Below are 10,889 nucleotides of genomic sequence, written 5' to 3' on the forward strand. Positions count from 1 at the left end.
GGAAGAGAGTAACCACCCCGTCCTACCCTTAACCTTCTGGTGGGGAGACAGTAGGAGAGTCACCATCCCTACCCTTAACCTTCTGGTGGGGAGACAGTAGGAGAGTCACCATCCCTACCCTTAACCTTCTGGTGGGGAGACAGTAGGAGAGTCACCATCCCTACCCTTAACCTTCTGGTGGGGAGACAGTAGGAGAGTCACCATCCCTACCCTTAACCTTCTGGTGGGGAGACAGTAGGAGAGTCACCATCCCTACCCTTAACCTTCTGGGGGGGAGACAGTAGGAGAGTAATCATCCCTACCCTTAACCTTCTGGTGGGGAGCCAGTAGGAGAGTCACCATCCCTACCCTTAACCTTCTGGGGGGGAGACAGTAGGAGAGTAATCATCCCTACCCTTAACCTTCTGGTGGGGAGACAGTAGGAGAGTAATCATCCCTACCCTTAACCTTCTGGGGGGGAGACAGTAGGAGAGTCACCATCCCTACCCTTAACCTTCTGGTGGGGAGACTGTAGGAGAGTGACCCAGACCCACTGGGTTGGATACAGACCTCTATAATAGCCTGGATAAACAACATCTGAGTCAAACCAGTTCGCCAGTGTAGCCTGCAGCATCCTGTATGTGAGCGTACTATGGACTCTGCAACGAGATCTGGGCCTTTTTGGCACAGGTGGTAGTGCGGTGCGCTCGTCCCGTAGCTGGGGGGCGCCTAGGCTGCTCCCATCAGGGATGACTGTTGTTGGTTACCTCCCCTTCCTCCCTCCTGAAACCTCCTGTTATGGAGGAAACAGCAGGCAGCTCAAGGCCTTATCTTAGAGACACACCTGTGGGTCAAACTCAAGGACACCAACGCTTTTTAGTGTTCCTCTTTTCCTCGACAGTGTGTCCCAAATGGCACCTTATTTCCTACATAGTGCACTACCTTTGACCAGAGTGACTGGTCGCCCGCAGATGTGCACTGTATAGGGAATAGGGTGCAATTTGGGACACAGACATAAGGCTATTGTCTTCAAGATAAAACAGACCTTATGATGGAAGAGCTCAGTAGTTATAAACAGACCTTATGGAAGAGCTCAGTAGTTATAAACAGACCTTATGATGGAAGAGCTCAGTAGTTATAAACAGACCTTATGGAAGGGCTCAGTGGTTATAAACAGACCTTATGGAAGAGCTCAGTAGTTATAAACAGACCTTATGGAAGGGCTCAGTAGTTATAAACAGACCTTATGGAAGAGCTCAGTAGTTATAAACAGACCTTATGATGGAACAGCTCAGTAGTTATAAACAGACCTTATGGAAGGGCTCAGTAGTTATAAACAGACCTTATGGAAGAGCTCAGTAGTTATAAACAGACCTTATGGAAGGGCTCAGTAGTTATAAACAGACCTTATGGAAGGGCTCAGTAGTTATAAACAGACCTTATGGAAGAGCTCAGTAGTTATTTGGAAATTGAGCAAGTTGAGGTGACAAAACTGTTTGGAGTAACCCTGGATTGTAAACTGTCATGGTCAAAACATATTGACACAACAGTAGCTAAGATGGGGAGAAGTCTGTCCATAATAAAGCGCTGCTCTACCTTAACAGCACTATCAACATGGCAGGTCCTACAGGCCCTAGTTTTGTCGCACCTGGACTACTGTTCAGTCGTGTGGTCAGGTGCCACAAAGACATGCTACCAGAGGTCTCTTCACAGTCCCCAAGTGCAGAACAGACTATGGGAGGCGCACAGTACTACATAGAGCCATGACTACATGGAACTCTATTCCACATCAGGTAACTGATGCAAGCAGTGAAATTAGATTTAAAAAACAGATAAAAATACACCTTATGGAACAGCGGGGACTGTTAATTATTATTTATTATTATTATTATTATTATTATTATTATTATTATTATTATTATTATTATTATTATTATTATTATAGTAGTACATCTGCAGTAACAGCATTGAAACCACTGGTGATGGAGTTCTGGGCTGCCATTGAGCAGAAACACACTTCCTGCTTGCTGCTTTAAACAGGGCGTGTTCATAGGATCATATGGAGACCCAAAGGAGTTACTGACCCTCTGCTGGACCCACTCCTGGCTCCACCTATTGGAGACCCATAGGAGTTACCGACCCTCTGCTGGACCCACTCCTGGCTCCACCTATTGGAGACCCATAGGAGTTACTGACCCTCTGCTGGACCCACTCCTGGCTCCACCTATTGGAGATATAGGAGTTACTGACCCTCTGCTGGACCCACTCCTGGCTCCACCTATTGGAGATATAGGAGTTACTGACCCTCTGCTGGACCCACTCCTGGCTCCACCTATTGGAGATATAATGCTACCTAGAACTTAGTTACACACCATCACCTATTAAATGATGTCCTGTGACTCAGCTACTCTTCCAGGGGTCCGGCAAAATAAAGGCAGTTAACAATTTTAAAAACATTACAATACATTCATAAAATATTTCACAACACACTGTGTGCCCTCAGGTCCCTACTCTACTACCACATATCTACAACACAAAATCAATGTGTACGTGTATTATTATTATTATTGTTATTATTTATTATTATAATATATATATATTTTTTTTATTATTATTATTATTTATTATGTATTATTATTATGTATTATTATTATTAGACATGTCCCAAAGTCGCTTTATAATTGTAGAAATGAAAACAGGAGTCAAAACTAAAACAATGTTGAAAGGAGGAAGAATGAGGATTTGACAGTCTGTTTTGTGTGGCGGTGAAAGGAAAGGGAGGAGTCCAGGATGACGCCAAGGTTGCGTGCGTGGAGGGAGGGAGGGAGGGAGGGAGGGAGGGAGGGAGAGAGAGACAGTGGTGTCCTCAATGGTGAGGGTGAGGTTGACAACTTTGGTGAGGGTGGATGTGGTGCTTATGAGTAGGAGTTCCATTTTATCACTGTTGCTAGGGTACAATAGTAGATCTCTGTAGATAGGAAGGGAGGTGTTGCTAGGGTACAATAGTAGGTCTTTGTGGATAGGAAGGGAGGTGTTGCTAGGTTACAATAGTAGATCTCTGTAGATAGGAAGGGAGGTGTTGCTAGGGTACAATAGTAGGTCTTTGTAGCAACTAGGTGCTCTTTGGTAAAATGGGTTCATTGGTCATCAGAAAGAAAGGAAGACACTTCATATAATTAAAACAAGGAAGACCAAGGCACTCTTTATTTTGATGGCATGTTCAATGGAACAAAATAGTTCAAAACTGCCGCATTTTGGCAGCATGGCCTTCATCAGGTAGTACAAAAGACAGTTTGATTAGTGCGTAACCTCCTGTCAGGAATAAACACAAAACAATGATTATTGACAGAGCTTTCAGAGGCCAGAGGCATTATAACAGACGTTTAGAAAGAGGAAATGTTTTAACGCAACTTCCCCTGTGCTTCGTTTATATAGATGTTTTTTTCTATTGAGAAACTCTGATAAAATATAGACCTGACAAACAAATGCATTAACCAGAACTTCCCCTTGCAGTTAGAGAACACGTTCAGTGTCCCTAATGGCACCCTATTCCATATGTACTAAACTACTTTTGACCAGGGCACGTATTCCATTTGTCCCGTGTAGCTCAGTTGGTAGAGCACGGCGTTTGCGATGCCAGGGTTGTGGGTTCGATTCCCACGGGGTGGGGTGGGGTGGGGGGGGGCCAGTATGAAAAATGTATGCACTCACTAACTGTAAGTCGCTCTGGATAAGAGCGTCTGCTAACATGACTAAAATGTGATGCTGCCATGATGTCATGTCTGCCTTATCCCAAAACACAAATCACAGAGGAGAAGTCACACTGGAAGGATTGTCCATGGACATAATACTCCTACAGTGTGTGTGTGTGTGTGTGTGTGTGTGTGTGTGTGTGTGTGTGTGTGTGTGTGATAACAATGAGGCTTTCTGAGCGGCCTAGGCCTGACAAAGACACGCTCACATGTCTGGTTTCCTGTGTAGGGATGAAGCGTCTCTGTTGACTTGCAGAAAGGTTCCACTCTTAGAAAGATATGGTGTAGATACTTGTGCAGTGACGGGAAGTTCAGCTGGTGTTTTGACAAACCAAACCTAACTCAATGGTAAGCGGTAGCGTTATAGGTTCCAGGGTGTGTGTTTAGAAATATTTGTGCTATTTATCACAACGGGAATTATGGGCGCAGAAGCTGGCGGTGGCGTGAAAGGGCTGGTTTTTAATGAATAAACAAGTTGTGGGCGTGTCGAGGTTTGGCCCCTCAATGGCCAATCAGAACGTGTCCCGTGGCTAAATATGTGGCTGCTTCAAGTATTTACATTTTCATTTACGTCATTTAGCAGACGCTCTTATCCAGAGCGACTTACAAATTGGTGCATTCACCTTATAGCCAGTGGGATAACCACTTTACAATGTTTTTTTTTTTGGGGGGTAGAATGATTACTTTATCCTATCCCAGGTATTCCTTAAAGAGGTGGGGTTTCAAATGTCTCCGGAAGGTGGTGAGTGACTCCGCTGCCCTGGCGTCGTGAGGGAGCTTGTTCCACCATTGGGGTGCCAGAGCAGCGAACAGTTTTGACTGGGCTGAGCGGGAACTGTGCTTCCGCAGAGGTAGGGGAGCCAGCAGGCCAGAGGTGGATGAACGCAATGCCCTCGTTTGGGTGTAGGGACTGATCAGAGCCTGAAGGTACGGAGGTGCCGTTCCCCTCACAGCTCCGTAGGCAAGCACCATGGTCTTGTAGCAGATGCAAGCTTCAACTGGAAGCCAGTGGAGTGTGCAGAGGAGCGGGGTGACGTGAGAGAACTTGGGAAGGTGGAACACCAGACGGGCTGCGGCATTCTGTATGAGTTGTAGGGGTTTAATGGCACAGGCAGGGAGCCCAGCCAACAGCGAGTTGCAGTAATCCAGACGGAAGATGACAAGTGCCTGGATTAGGACCTGTGCCGCTTCCTGTGTAAGGCAGGGTCGTACTCTCCGAATGTTGTAGAGCATGAACCTACAGGATTGGGTCACCGCCTTGATGTTAGCGGAGAACGACAGGGTGTTGTCCAGGGTCACGCCAAGGCTCTTCGCACTCTGGGAGGAGGACACAACGGAGTTGTCAACCGTGATGGCGAGATCATGGAACGGGCAGTCCTTCCCCGGGAGGAAGAGCAGCTCCGTCTTGCCAAGGTTCAGCTTGAGGTGGTGATCCGTCATCCATACTGATATGTCTGCCAGACATGCAGAGATGCGATTCGCCACCTGGTTATCAGAAGGGGGAAAGGAGAAGATTATTTGTGTGTCGTCTGCGTAGCAATGATAGGAGAGGCCGTGTGAGGATATGACAGAGCCAAGTGACTTGGTGTATAGCGAGAATAGGAGAGGGCCTAGAACTGAGCCCTGGGGGACACCAGTGGTGAGAGCACGTGGTGCGGAGACAGCTTCTCGCCACGCCACTTGGTAGGAGCGACCGGTCAGGTAGGACGCAATCCAAGAGTGAGCCGCGCCGGAGATGCCCAGCTCGGAGAGGGTGGAGAGGAGGATCTGATGGTTCACAGTATCAAAGGCAGCAGACAGGTCTAGAAGGACAAGAGCAGAGGAGAGAGAGTTAGCTTTAGCAGTGCAGAGAGCCTCCGTGACACAGAGAAGAGCAGTCTCAGTTGAATGACCAGTCTTGAAACCTGACTGGTTTGGACAAAGAAGGTCATTCTGAGAGAGATAGCAAGAGAGTTGGCTAAAGACAGCACGCTCAAGAGTTTTGGAGAGAAAATAAAGAAGGGATACTGGTCTGTAGTTGTTGACATCAGAGGGATCGAGTGTTGGTTTTTTGAGAAAGGGTGCAACTCTCGCTCTCTTGAAGACGGAAGGGACATAGGCAGCCGTCAAGGATGAGTTGATCAGCGAGGTGAGGTAAGGGAGAAGGTCACCGGAGATGGTCTGGAGAAGAGAGGAGGGGATAGGGTCAAGCGGGCAGGTTGTTGGGCGGCCGGCCGTCACAAGTCGCAAGATTTCATCTGGAGAGAGAGGGGAGAAAGAAGTCAAAGCATAGGGTAGGGCAGTGTGAGCAGGACCAGCAGTGTCATTTGACTTAACAAACGAGGATCGGATGTCGTCAACCTTCTTTTCAAAATGGTTGACGAAGTCATCCACAGAGAGGGAGGAGGGGGGAGGGGGAGGAGGATTCAGCAGGGAGGAGAAGGTGGCAAAGAGTTTCCTAGGGTTAGAGGCAGATGCTTGGAATTTAGAGTGGTAGAAAGTGGCTTTAGCAGCAGAAACAGATGAAGAAAATGTAGAGAGGAGGGAGTGAAAAGATGCCAGGTCCGCAGGGAGTCTAGTTTTCCTCCATTTCCGCTCGGCTGCCCGGAGCCCTGTTCTGTGAGCTCGCAATGAGTCGTCAAGCCACGGAGCTGGAGGGGAGGACCGAGCCGGCCGGGAGGATAGGGGACACAGAGAGTCAAAGGAGGCAGAAAGGGAGGAGAGGAGGGTTGAGGAGGCAGAATCAGGAGATTGGAGGGAGAAGGATTGAGCAGAGGGAAGAGATGATAGGATGGAAGAGGAGAGAGAGCGAAGGTTGCGACGGCGCATTACCATCTGAGTAGGGGCAGAGTGAGTAGTGTTGGAGGAGAGCGAGAGAGAAAAGGATACAAAGTAGTGGTCGGAGACTTGGAGGGGAGTTGCAGTGAGATTAGTAGAACAACAGCATCTAGTAAAGATGAGGTCAAGCGTATTGCCTGCCTTGTGAGTAGGGGGGGACGGTGAGAGGGTGAGGTCAAAAGAGGAGAGGAGTGGAAAGAAGGAGGCAGAGAGAAATGAGTCAAAGGTAGACGTAGGGAGGTTGAAATCCCCCAGAACTGTGAGGGGTGAGCCATCCTCAGGAAAGGAACTTATCAAGGCGTCAAGTTCATTGATGAACTCTCCAAGGGAACGGTATTTTATGTATTGCGTTGTCGTCAACTCCAATTCGAATGTTACACCTTGACCAAACAAGCCCCACTTGCACCATCGTGCGCATTTTGATATTGTCTATACCCACCAGACGCGTTCATGACACGCAGGTTCAAATACCAAAACCAACTGTGAACCAACTATATTAATTGGGGACAGGTCGAAACACATGAAACAGAATTCAAACCCCTTCACTTCTTCCACATTTTGTTACGTTATAGCCTTATTCTAAAATGGATTAAATACAAACATTTCCTCATTAATATATACACAATACCCCATAAGGACAAAGAGAAAATAGGTTTTTAGAAATGTTTGCAAATTTATATTTAAAAGAAAAACAGAAATACCTTATTTACATAAGTATTCAGACCCTTTGCTATGATACTCTAAATTGAACTCAGGTGAATCCTGTTTCCATTGAACATCCTTGAGATGTTTCTACAACTTGATTGGAGTCCAACTCTGGTAAATTCAATTGATTGGACATGATTTGGAAAGGCACACACCTGTCTATATAAGGTCCCACAGTTGACAGTGCATGTCAGAGCAAAAACCAAGCCATGAGGTTGAAGGAATTGTCTGTAGAGCTCAGAGACAGGGTTGTGTCGAGGCACAGATCTGGGGAAGGGTACTAAAAAATGTCTGCAACATTGAAGGTCCCCAAGAACACAGTGGCCTCCATCATTCTTAAATGGAAGAAGTTTGGAACCACCAAGACTCTTCCTTGAGCTGGCCGCCCGGCCAAACTGAGCAATCGGGGGAGAAGGGCCTTGGTCCTGACAGACCTCCAGAGTTTCTCTGGGAGAACCTTCCAGAAGGACATCCATCTCTGCAGCACTCCACCAATCAGGCCTTTATGGTAGAGTGGCCAGACGGAAGCCACTCCTCAGTAAAAGGCACATGACAGCCCGCTTGGAGTTTGCCAAAAGGCACCTAAAGTGTCACGTCTGGAGGAAACCTGACACCATCCATACGGTGAAGCATGGTGGTGGCAGCATCATGCTGTGGGGATGTTTTTCAGCAGCAGGGAGAATAGTCAGGATCGTGGGAAAGATGAACGGAGCAAAGTACAGGGAGATCAGTCATGCAGCTGTAATAGAAATAAGGCATTTACATTTTAGTCATTTAGCAGAGGCGACTTATCCAGAGCAACTTACAGTTAGTGAGGGCATACATTTTTATTTATTTTTTCACACTGGAATCGAACCCACAACCCTGGTGTTGCAAACGCCATGCTCTACCAACTGAGCTACATCCCTGCTGGCCATTCCCTCCCCTACCCTGGACAACGCTGGGCCAATTGTGCGCCGCCCCGACAAGGTCATGCTCATTTTAAAAAAAGGTCCTCCCTAATCTTAAACGGACCTGCCGCTACTGGTATACAGTGACCCTACAATAGGCCTAGTTAAAACACACACGTGTTGCCAATGTGGTTTTTTTATTGGCTTCAACATGGACATTTTGTCTACACACATTTGAGTCGCATTTCGAAAAATCGCACTGCATGTTCGACATGGACAAAATGCGATAAAAAAAAAAAAAACTACATGATCAATGAAAAACAATAAACGGTCTATTGTAACAACTTGATGTTCCTAAACAGATTTCCTACAGTCACTGACACCTTTCACGCACATAGGCTTAATGAGTCCAAACTTCTCACACAAGCTGCATGGACATAAATATTGTCCAATATAAAGAAAAAACTGGAATGTCTGTTGACTGTTTTTGCTGCTCGTGATATTTCATACCTAATTAATTGCGTTACTGCTAAGACCAGCTTTTGGTGAGTCTTAATTAGCAATTAATTAATTAATTAATTAGCACCAGTAGTGCTGCTTAAAACTGGCACATTGGCACGCTTCGTTTTTTTAAGGACACACCTCAAATATTTCCAACCCTCCCAGCAAGACAGCTTATATAAGACAGGTTTAAGGCCGGATTGTGCAGCATTTTGTCCCTTTGTCTCGCATCCCGCAACCAAAATAATCATGTCCCGCATTTTATCAACAAATTCAAACACCACTAATAAAAATAAAAATAAATAGTAGATTTGTCGCGTGCATTCACGTTGAAAATAGATATAGCATAAGGATGTGGTAGCCATTGTCGTATCGGGTGAATGCTGGCAATTATTGCTGTCAACAAAGAGTCCGCTTAGGCTGCACCGTGTTAGAGGCTTTTATTAATATCACAAGGTTACAGCATAAGTTACAGACCCGCGGTGTCTGGAGAAGCCCCGTCCCAAATTAATCTGAACGCTTCCGACCCCTCCTTTGTCTAACTCCTACTTATAAACAATGCAAGGAGACGGGGGCTCCCTCTTCTGGCCAATCACCAGTCTCCCCTGGGGCATCACCCTCCAAACGCCACATTTGAACTAAGATCATAAAACATTTACCCAAAGCATAATCCTAATACACGACACCATGGTGATGTTAAACACCTGAGATCTGATATTCTGTTCAGCGCAAGACCAGACGTAGGCCAATGGCATGAACCGATCATCAACCAATCATATTTATCAAATCCTTTCGCGCTAAATTCCAGCTAAACTTGGAGAAGACCGTTAGGCATAACTACTTACAAAAAGCGTGCTTCTGATGAACAGCTACAAAAGGAAGTAAATAGACTTAAAGATATTTAAGGTAATTTCTTCGAACTTGTGTCGCTCTCCATGCTCACCAGTCAACACAATCCCGTTTTACATTCCCTGTGACCCAACCAGAAATGTTTCCTTGGCCAAATTTTAATAAAACAGCCACACATGTGGTCTCTCGTTTCTGCATCACCAAATTTTTCGCGAGGGAAAAAGAGTAAGCTATAAGTGTCAGCGGAGGCTGCTGAGGGGGAGGACGGGCTCATGGTAATGGCTGGAACGGAGCGAATGGAACGGCATCAAACACATGGAAACCATGGAAACCACGTGTTTGATGTATTTGATACCTTTCCACTAATTCCGCTCCAGCCATTACCATGAGCCCGTCCTCCCCTATTAAGGTGCCACCAGCCTCCTGTGATAGCTCATTAGGTGCAGCGGACTGCAGGTGTGTAGTGCTGACAGAGAGCACTGGAGCGTTGCTCCACCACTCCTCACAATGGTGCCCATTTAGTAAGATCAAAGCTGAATCGATGTCTTAGAAGATCACATAATGATTAATTCACAACTTATGTCACACCACCACATTTTTTAATGACATTTTAGGATGGTTATCTGAATAGTCCCCTAAAATATCCAATGTGGCCAAAACACAACAACGTGTGCTACTAGGCAGAATGTGCTTTGATTGAAACAAAATACAGGAAGGCTTTTTAATTTGTTAACACCATCTGATCTTATTTGCTCACAAAACAGTAATTCAAGAAGATCTAAATGCATGTTCCCATGAAACTGATTGAGATTGGCATAGAGACGCATTTTGGACATTTCACCGGTAAAACGTGAAGAATTATCATTCACGATTGACAGTGACGATGCCATGGCCTGTTTTAAAAGTCGGTATGTCTAACCTGGTGTTTGAGGGTATTAAACATAGAAAATGTACTTGAGACAGTATGTCTCTCTCTGTCCCTCTGTCCCTCCCTCTCTCTGTCCCTCCCTCTCTCTGTCTCTCTCTCTCTGTCCCTCCCTCTCTCTGTCTCTCTCTCTCTCTCTGTCTCTCTCTCTCTCTCTCTCTCTCTGTCCCTCTGTCCCTCCCTCTCTCTGTCCCTCCCTCTCTCTGTCTCTCTCTCTCTGTCCCTCCCTCTCTCTGTCTCTCTCTCTCTCTCTCTCTCTCTGTCTCTCTCTCTCTCTCTCTCTCTCTCTCCCTCTCTCTCTCTCTCTCTCTCTCTCTCTCTCTCTCTGTCTCTCTGTCCCTCCCTCTCTCTGTCTATCTCTCTCTCTGTCTCTCTCTGTCTCTCTCTCTCTCTCTCTCTGTCTCTCTGTCCCTCCCTCTCTCTGTCTCTCTGTCCCTCCCCCTTTCTGTCTCTCTGTCTCTCTCTCTCTGT

This window comes from Coregonus clupeaformis, chromosome 5, assembly GCF_020615455.1.
Source record: "Coregonus clupeaformis isolate EN_2021a chromosome 5, ASM2061545v1, whole genome shotgun sequence".
NCBI classification, from domain to species: Eukaryota; Metazoa; Chordata; class Actinopteri; order Salmoniformes; family Salmonidae; genus Coregonus; species Coregonus clupeaformis.